Source organism: Haematobia irritans, chromosome 3, assembly GCF_050003625.1.
Source record: "Haematobia irritans isolate KBUSLIRL chromosome 3, ASM5000362v1, whole genome shotgun sequence".
In the NCBI taxonomy this organism is placed as follows: Eukaryota; Metazoa; Arthropoda; class Insecta; order Diptera; family Muscidae; genus Haematobia; species Haematobia irritans.
Window position 1 is genome coordinate 175,265,553 of NC_134399.1, and position 8,816 is coordinate 175,274,368.

At 29.7% G+C, this 8,816-nt stretch overlaps 1 protein-coding gene across 3 annotated transcripts in view; it reads right to left on the reverse strand.

The window, feature by feature from the left end:
• The window catches only part of MICAL-like (protein), a 254,246-nt gene extending 245,713 nt beyond the window's left edge, over positions 1 to 8,533 (reverse strand). The window contains exon 1 of one of the 3 annotated variants that reach the window (XM_075298918.1): positions 7,775 to 8,533. The gene's annotated coding sequence lies outside the window, so the exon portion shown is untranslated. The remainder of the gene's footprint in view (positions 1 to 7,774) is intronic. The other 2 variants (XM_075298917.1, XM_075298916.1) reach the window with 2 other exon arrangements.
• Between the last annotated feature and the right edge of the window lie 283 nt (positions 8,534 to 8,816).

Here is an 8,816-nt window from a genome sequence, read left to right on the forward strand (position 1 = left end):
TTTAACTACAAGCAAATAATTTTTTTCCAATAAAAATAAGTTAAATTTATCGTTAGTTTAACTACGGAAATTTTTTTCTGTGTATGTATGGGAGCTATATCTATGTCAGCACCGATATGTACCAAAATAAATAGGTATCGATTCGGACCAAATTTCAAGTCGATTGAACTAAAATTGCAATCTAAACTATGATTAAAAAATATTTTCACAGACGGACAGACAATAATCGATTGAAGGAGCGACCTCAAAACATTACATTTAAAACAATAATAAAAAAAAATAACCAAAATTTTCTATAGAAACATGTTTATAAATAATTACGATACAAATTCAATTTACCCCTATTTTCATGAAGCTCTGTTAGTGCTACGTTAGCTAACGAACTTTTAAGCCGCATTATGAGCGTATCTGTCATCTTGCGTATATATTCCACATGCCAGTTAGGAACTTAACTGCTGAACATTTTTCGGTTAAAGTTAACCGGAGAGAAGATATTTGCAATTTAATTTCTGTTAACTGGCAGTTAAAGCCTAACGGAGCTACATGAAAATGGCCGTTAGAAGAACATTTCTACAAAAAGTTTTTTTATTACAAATTTCCATAACAAATAAATTTTGAAAAAAAATCTATAAATTTCAAAGAAATTTTCTATAATGAAATGAAACAATTTCCCTATAAAAAATTTGATTATAATGTAGTTTTAGAAAATTTTTTTAGTTAAACTTAAATATAAATTTTATTTAATTACGGTACAAATTAAATTAAAAAAAAATGTTCTACTAATAAATTAATGATCATTAATTTATTATTATAACATAAAAAATCAAAAAAAATAATAAAATTGTTCTACAATAAATTTTTGTTAGAAATTTCAATACCAAATAAATTTTGAAAAAAATGTCTTCAAATATAATATTTCAAAAAAATGTTCTATAATATTTCAATTACGAAAAAATATCATTGTAAAAAATTTAATTATAACCAATTTTTTGGAGAATTTGTTAGTGAAAATTAATTTGTTGATGAAATTTTCAATGAACACCAGTTTTTAACAGGCAAATATTTTGTTTTATTATTTTATTAATATTTATTTCTCAAATCTACCCTTTCGATAAGTGGCGTAATTATTGTAACAATGTTCGCTGTATCTTTTATTATCCCCTCCAATGGACTCAACATTCCACTTTGCATAGTGAAGTGGTGTATTGAGTAACACATCCAACCAAGATGCTCTTCAAATTGCCTGCAATCAACAAGTGCGAAATATCTATGGGTAATTCACACCACAGGCAAGGAAACCACCATAGACAACAAGTGCGTGAGAATTGCTACATCAAAAGAAGTAGAAAAAACGACCCAAGAATATAAACAAAAAACCCACAAACATTTTTATTAGTGTTATCGAATATGCAAACCAATAGAATTCAATAGATGAAGTGTTAGCGGTCTGAAGTGTTAATTGAAAAATTGAGAAAGCAAATAAAGTGGAGCTCAATATATGCGTTCTATTGGTTTTTACTTCTTGAACAAAATATTCGTATATGGAAAGGAAACCACAAAAATCTAACAACTAATTAAAAATGATTTCCTCATGGCAAAAAAAAAAAAACAACCACAAAACCCCAAGAATCTTCATAAAATCCATATGTTTTGTATTCGGTCTTGTGTACTTGTATGCCTTTCCAAAAGTATAGGCCAATTGGTTACAAAAGCTCAAATAACTTAAAGGCTACTCCACCAAAGCCTGGGATAAAATTATTTGGTTAACAAAACACCAAGAAGAGATAACAAAAAATATCTGCTAACACCAGCTATAAATGAACGGAACAAATCAAAATGTTAACGTATATATTTTTTAGACAAAAAAAATATTTGCAATATTTACTTGACCTGATAAGTTTGTTGCTAGAGATAAAGCAAATGCCAGGCAAGTGAAACATTCTTTAGAAAAGTGTTTGGTTTAAGATATGAGATACTTCATATTAGCTTTAAACATTTTTCGCCGAAATAAAATTTTAGAAATTTTTTATGGGTGCTTCAAATGTAAAGATGGCAGCATTTGTATCTAATCTGGTATAAGGACCATTTTAAGCCGCAAGTGATTGTTATTTGGCCATTGTACAGCAACTATGATTTCTATGGAAATTTTCATACCCGAAGAATTGGAATTATACTCAATCCATCTAGTTCGTTAGGTCCGTCTGTAACTGTGTTTGGTTTGGTGTGCGCACGACAGAGATCGCTGAAATGTAACATATTTTAAGAGAAATAAACAACAAACAGATTGGCTATGTGGTCTTCATTATAAATCTGACCTTCGACACTCGAAACCATCCGGTGTCACCAGATGGAAAATGCAACTTTTTCGAAAGTTCTCTCGCTAAAAAATACCTTTTTTTATTTTTTACCGAGAGAATTCTTCATTCTGTAAAAATTACTAACGACATCATGTTTTTGTTGGTTAAACACTTAAAAATCAGAAAAAAATCTATCCATTTTTCTTCTCCAGGGAATAATTTAGTTAAGAGGGGAATTATATCGTTTGAGTTTCCTTATTTCATGGATTTTCCATATTCTTATTTCAAAAATATTGCAGTATCACAACAAAAATTCCCTTTCAAAATTATTGTCAAGAGATTCCTTTTGAATTTTAGCTCCTCAAGGCCGCTTTTCAATGTTAACACTGTTCAAAGGTTTTAACATAAAAAAAAAATTTGTTTGTCAACTCCCCAATTTTAATTTTCTTTCAACTTTAAATTCACTTACAAAGATTAACGTAGTATTGTTGTAGTACGTGATCGCTAACTTCTCATCTAGAAAGTGCACGTGTACCATGAAAACGGTTCACAATTGCATACACAAAATGTACTAAATCATTCGAGGGGGTTCTAGGGTACTGACTAGAGTGAAAAAGTATTGGAAAAAGTACCATAGTACTGCATTTTCCATCTCTGTCCGGTGCTAGTAATTCAGTACTCCCATGGGACCAACCCATACCCACCCTTGCAAGGGTGGTTATGGCACAAATAATTTCTGAGAAGCAGTTTTTCACTTCAAATGCTTAACCAGATTTTGCTGGAGTGATCTGGGTCCGAACCCTGCCAGGAGATAACTTTTTTGTAATTAATTTCATTTTCTAAATATGGATGGATTATGCGTGGTGATTTCCTTCATTATACCCTGCGCCACACTGTGGAACAGGCTATTATAAGTTAGTGCATATGTTTGTAACACCCAGAAGGAGACGAGATAGACACATGGTGTCTTTGGCAATAATGCTCAGGGTGGGTCCCTGAGTCGATATAACCATGCCCGTCCGTCCGTCCGTCTGTCTGTGAACACATTTTTGTGATCAAAGTCTAGGTCGCAATTTAAATCCAATCGCTTTCAAATTTGGCACATGTTGTTAATTTGGGTCAGAATAGAACCCTATTGATTTTGGAAGAAATCGGTTCAGATTTAGATATAGCTCCCATATATATCTTTCGCCCGATATGCACTAATATGGACCCAGCAGCCAGAGTTTTATACCGATTTGCTTGAAATTTTGTACAAGCATAAAAGTTAGTCGTATAGTCAAGTATGCCAAATTTGATTGAAAGCCGTTCAGATTTAGATATAGCTTCCATATATATTTTTAGCCCGATATGGACTTATATGGCCCCAGAAGCCAGAGGTTTGGCCCAATTTGGCTGAAATTTTGCACTAGGAGTACAATTAGTAATATAGTCATGTGTGCTAAATTTGATTGAAATCAGTTCAGATTTAGATATAGCTCCCATATATATGTTTTTCTGATTTCGATAAAAATTTTCCTTGTTAAATCTCCACTGCTTAGTCGAAAAGTTGTAAAAATGACTCTAATTTTCCTAAACTTCTAATACATATATATCGAGCGATAAATCGTAAATAAACTTTTGCGAAGAAATTGCTTCAGATTTAAATGTTTCCTATATTTTTTTACTAAATTTGTGTTCCACCCTAGTGCATTAGCCGACTTAAATTTTGAGTCTATAGATTTTGTAAAAGTCTATCAAACTCTGTCCAAATCGAGTGATATTTAAATGTATGTATTTGGGACAAACCTATATATGTATATAGCACCCAACACATTTAACGGATGTGATATGGTATTTACGTGATATTAAAGATTACGCAACCTAAATTTTACGATGCGAAATTTAAAAATATTAAGGACAAATTTCTTTAAAATAATGAAATTTTAATGAAAATAAAGCTTATAATCTTTGCTTCAAAATTTTTTCATTAAATTTAGGACACAAATTTTGTAAATTTGCGTCCCTCCGTTAAAGTCCCATGTCTTTAAACTAAGGCTAATTTTCCTTAAGGTAAAGAAACACCTTTTTGTTTTAAAGAAATCGTCCTTAAATTAACGGAAATATTGAAAATTTAGATTTAAAATAAAATCGCTTCAAATATAGGCTAAGACTTATTTTGAGGATTTAGCGTCTTTGGTTTAAAGTTTTTTTTTGGAATTAAGAAAACATTTTTTACTTTGAATTATCCGTTATAATTTGGATTTTTAAACTGGTATTTGCTTGTACGTGAGTACCTTTATTAATAAACCGCGAAAAGAGACTGAAAATGTCATAAATGAGATCTGTATCCTAATTTTAATTTTATTGGTCCTAGGTTTAAAGCCAGATAGGTCACTAAAAAATTGCTTTATTTTAAAGAAGCCGCATATTTGGTTCGGAATCAATGCCAAAATCCTTAAGGGAAGTTCAAAATCTTTAGATGAAAGTAAACTTTTTTTTGAGTGTATATGTATTTGTTGCATTGACAGCTTAGTATATTGTGAATAAGCCATAAAAGGCATTTGTATAATCGAGTTTGAAATATAGACTTTTTTACAATAGAATTGAATTTTAACAGGTAACATTCGTGTAATCAACCCTATATAATATACAATATATTTAATTTAATTTATTCTTAAATATTTGATACACTTTAAACACAAAAAAAATTATTCAAATTGAGCATTAGGGAAATGAAAATAATCATTAATAGAATGAAGTGTTTGTTTATTTTATAGAGGAATCCTACACAGAAAAAAAAATCCGTAGTTAAACTAAAGCCAAATTTAACTTATTTTTATTGGAAAAAATTTATTTGCTTACAGTTAAATTGTATTATTTTTATCGAATTTTTCCACAGCTTAATGAAATCTTACTTTTTTAAGGTATGTCTCAAAAATTTTTATGAAATTAACGTGAGTATAACATAAAGTTCAATGACCGTAAACATAAGTTCAATATGAACTAAAGCAAATGAAAATTTTCATACAACTCCCAAAAATAGTAAGAATGAACTACTGTATGGTTAAAATGGGCATGATCGCAGCAAAAAAAAATTGGAAGTTCTTCTCAAGGCACAACTTTAAAAGAACTTCAAAAAATGCTCTCCCAACGATGTCCTTTATTTTAACTGCACAAGAAGTTCATTTGAGTCAATTTCTTTATAACTCGCTTTTTCATATTTTTAACGGGTAATTAATTTTTTTTTGTGTTTCAAATAGGTTAAAAACAGATTAAGAATTAATAAAATGATACAAATTATTTAAATTTGGCCGAAAAAAATGCTAAATCCTTTGTTGAAAAATTTTGAATTTTTGAAAATATTTGATCACAAAAGTTCCAGACAAGCGTTATAATGCATTAAAAATCATAAAAAATTTTAAAAATTATTTATTTGTCAAAATATCACAAAATTTCTTAATTCACATCCAAAACACTGAATTTGCCTCACACCTTAAGAAGTGATGCAAATTCAGTGCAGCGGCTGTTGAAATGGTGGACATACATCCTATGACAAACCCCTGTTAAATTCATAGCTTCTGCGTCAAATTGACACCACTTCCGGATCCAAAAAGAACATTTTCACTACTTTTTTGGCGACGCTTTTTTTGCTGGGATTTGGCACCAATGATTTTCTTCTTTACTTTTAGTTAATTTTTTCTTCTATGAGATGATGTAATTTCGTGAACTGCAGTTAAAAAGTACAACAGGGCATTAACATTTCATGGTTTTAATAACGCTTTGTGAAAATCTCAAAATGTGGAGTAAAATTTGGTTCAATTTTCGTGCGAGGTAGTTCATTCTTCCTATAAAACAATTCACTTTTTTCGGTGTAGCAATAAGGCAAACCTTCACGAAATTATTTCGTTGGCCAGATATTATTGGCAAATTAAAAATTAATATTACGAAGCTTTTTTAGCCAGTGCAAACATTTATATATTTCTTTAGCCTATATCTTCTGTACATCAAGAATTTCTGATCTTGTCTTTCGGCCTGGGAATAAAACCAATCAAGAAAAAATCTAACCATTTGCAAATTAATCCCATCTCCTATGGAATTTCTCATATTTCTATTCTACTTGTTTACGCAGTAAGCAAATTTTATATCAAAAGGAAATTATGATATTATTATTAGATTTGACTGCATTTAAGTATTCTACTGCAAATATTTATTAAACGTGTCATTTGTATAATTCCGTTTTTTTCCACAATTCTCTCACCCTCTACTTTTGAGATTAAATTCTAGATAACAATATCTTTTAAACAGTATTTAAAATTATTTGTTATCTGTACAAGTTTTCGCATATTCTGTTTTCCTGTATATATTCAAAGCTATTTTACTCTACTTATCTAAATTGATAATAACCAAGAGTTTATTTTCTATCACTTTAAAATAATTCTTCTTATTATTTTTGTTTTTTAACTCAAAAAAAAATACAAAAAATACAAAATTATGTTTATTGATAAAAACGTTTAAAAAGATTTTGGTAGTATACGTATGACTTAGTGTAAATGACAATAATAACAACAGTTGAATCATCGGATGAGGGGGCGTTTTGTTTGTTAGAGAATATGAGTTCATTCACTTGGAGAGGTATTTTGGTAATGTTGTTATAATGACAGTTTATTATGTTAATCGCAAATCATTTACTTTTTCTAAAAATAAAAACACAAAAAAATAGAAGTCACCCACCTAGGGGTCCTATTTCTACGCAAGATAACAACGCAATCATTTATCGATTTCGATGTAATTGAAATTTTGAAAAAAATTTTGTATAAAAATGGAATTTTGAATTTTTTTTTATGGAAATGAAATTTTGAGACATTTTTACAGAAATGACATTTTGAGCAAATTTACCATAGAAATGAAAATTCCCTATGGGAATGGGATTTTGAGAAAATTTTCCAAATTCCCCACATATGGAATATGTTTTTTGGATGATGAGATTTTTGAGTTGGGAACTTATGGATTTGATGAGAAATTTCCATAAATTTAGGGTTTTTTTCAAAATTTGTTCATTATAATATACAATAACGGTTTAAGATCAAATAATTTTTAAATTCAATTTTCAAATTAGCATCAGTTTAACGGTGATTTTTTTCTGTGCGTTTGAGGGGTTTATTCTATCCATCTTCCCTTTTTAAAGCCACTACAGCTTACAAAGAGTGCAGAGTTCCATTCATGCAGAAACCGATAGATGAATAGATGGCAAATGGATAATATTTATGTATGAACCCAACTTAATAATTAGACTCTCAGGTGAGGTGAATAGGCAAAATAACTACCGTTAACCTAACCGCAAAGAAGAGGAAGAATAAACAATAAACTCTAACTCTTTGTTGGTTAGTAGACACGCTATGGAGACAGAGAACAATATACTCGTATATATACCAAAGAACAGCGTACTTAATAAAATAATAATACAAAACAATAACACAAAAATAAAAAATACTCACTTTGCAAATATAATATAAATAATATAAAAAACTGTTTGAATTATTTTCCAATTTAAATGGGGTTTATTTGTTAGCAACAAGGTGATTTGGTTTACTCTGAGAGGGTGGGAGCAATACATATACAAAATAATAGAAATCGTTCAACACTCTTGATATCAGTAAAACACCACATGTACTACAATAACAACAAATTATGGAAATGCGCTCACTTTGATTTCGATTTAAATAACTGGTGAGAGATACGGTGATTCTCTTTTTTATTACTGCTTTGTATATTTTGCAAAAAAAAAACAACAATACTGCTGACTGGATTATTATGCATATATTTTTTTATTTGTTATAAAACAGGCACCATAGATTTAACAAACATGTAATATTTTATTTATGTTTTGAAAGATTTTTTTTGTATATTCTCAAGCACGTTTTTAACACAAATTTTTTGTTTTAGTTTATTTATAATTTTTAATTACCACTTTACGGTTTGTGGTCTTTTAAATTAATTTTTTTTATTTTGTTTTTTAACATAAATAATTCTTATTTATTTGAGTAGACGTCTTCGTCTTTTGGTTCTTTTGTTTCGAAATAAGATATATTCAATATTTATTCAAATAAGCCCACAATGGAAAAAACAACGTAAAAACTCGTTAATTTTTTTCGTATCGAATTTCTGGCTATACTCGATTGTTGATAAACAAAATTTTCGTGAATATTTCTATCGCTATGATGATGTCACACGTTGATCTCACGACCGGCGTAAAGTAACTGAAGCAAATGCTACCACTGCATACGTATGAATATGAATTCGAATAAGACACATACATACACCCAGTGCCTCTTTCGTTTGCTTGGTGCTCATTTCAACACTGAAAATACCCCCTTTAACAATGGAGTATTATCGTTTTATTGTTATTCTCTCATTCTCTCTTTAATGTTATCTTGTTGAACGCTGGTAAGGTAGCGTGTTTCAATTGGGGCTTTTACAATCCCCATGTTGGGGAGCATAAACTGATTTATGTTTGTGACTCATGCTCAATGCTTCTCT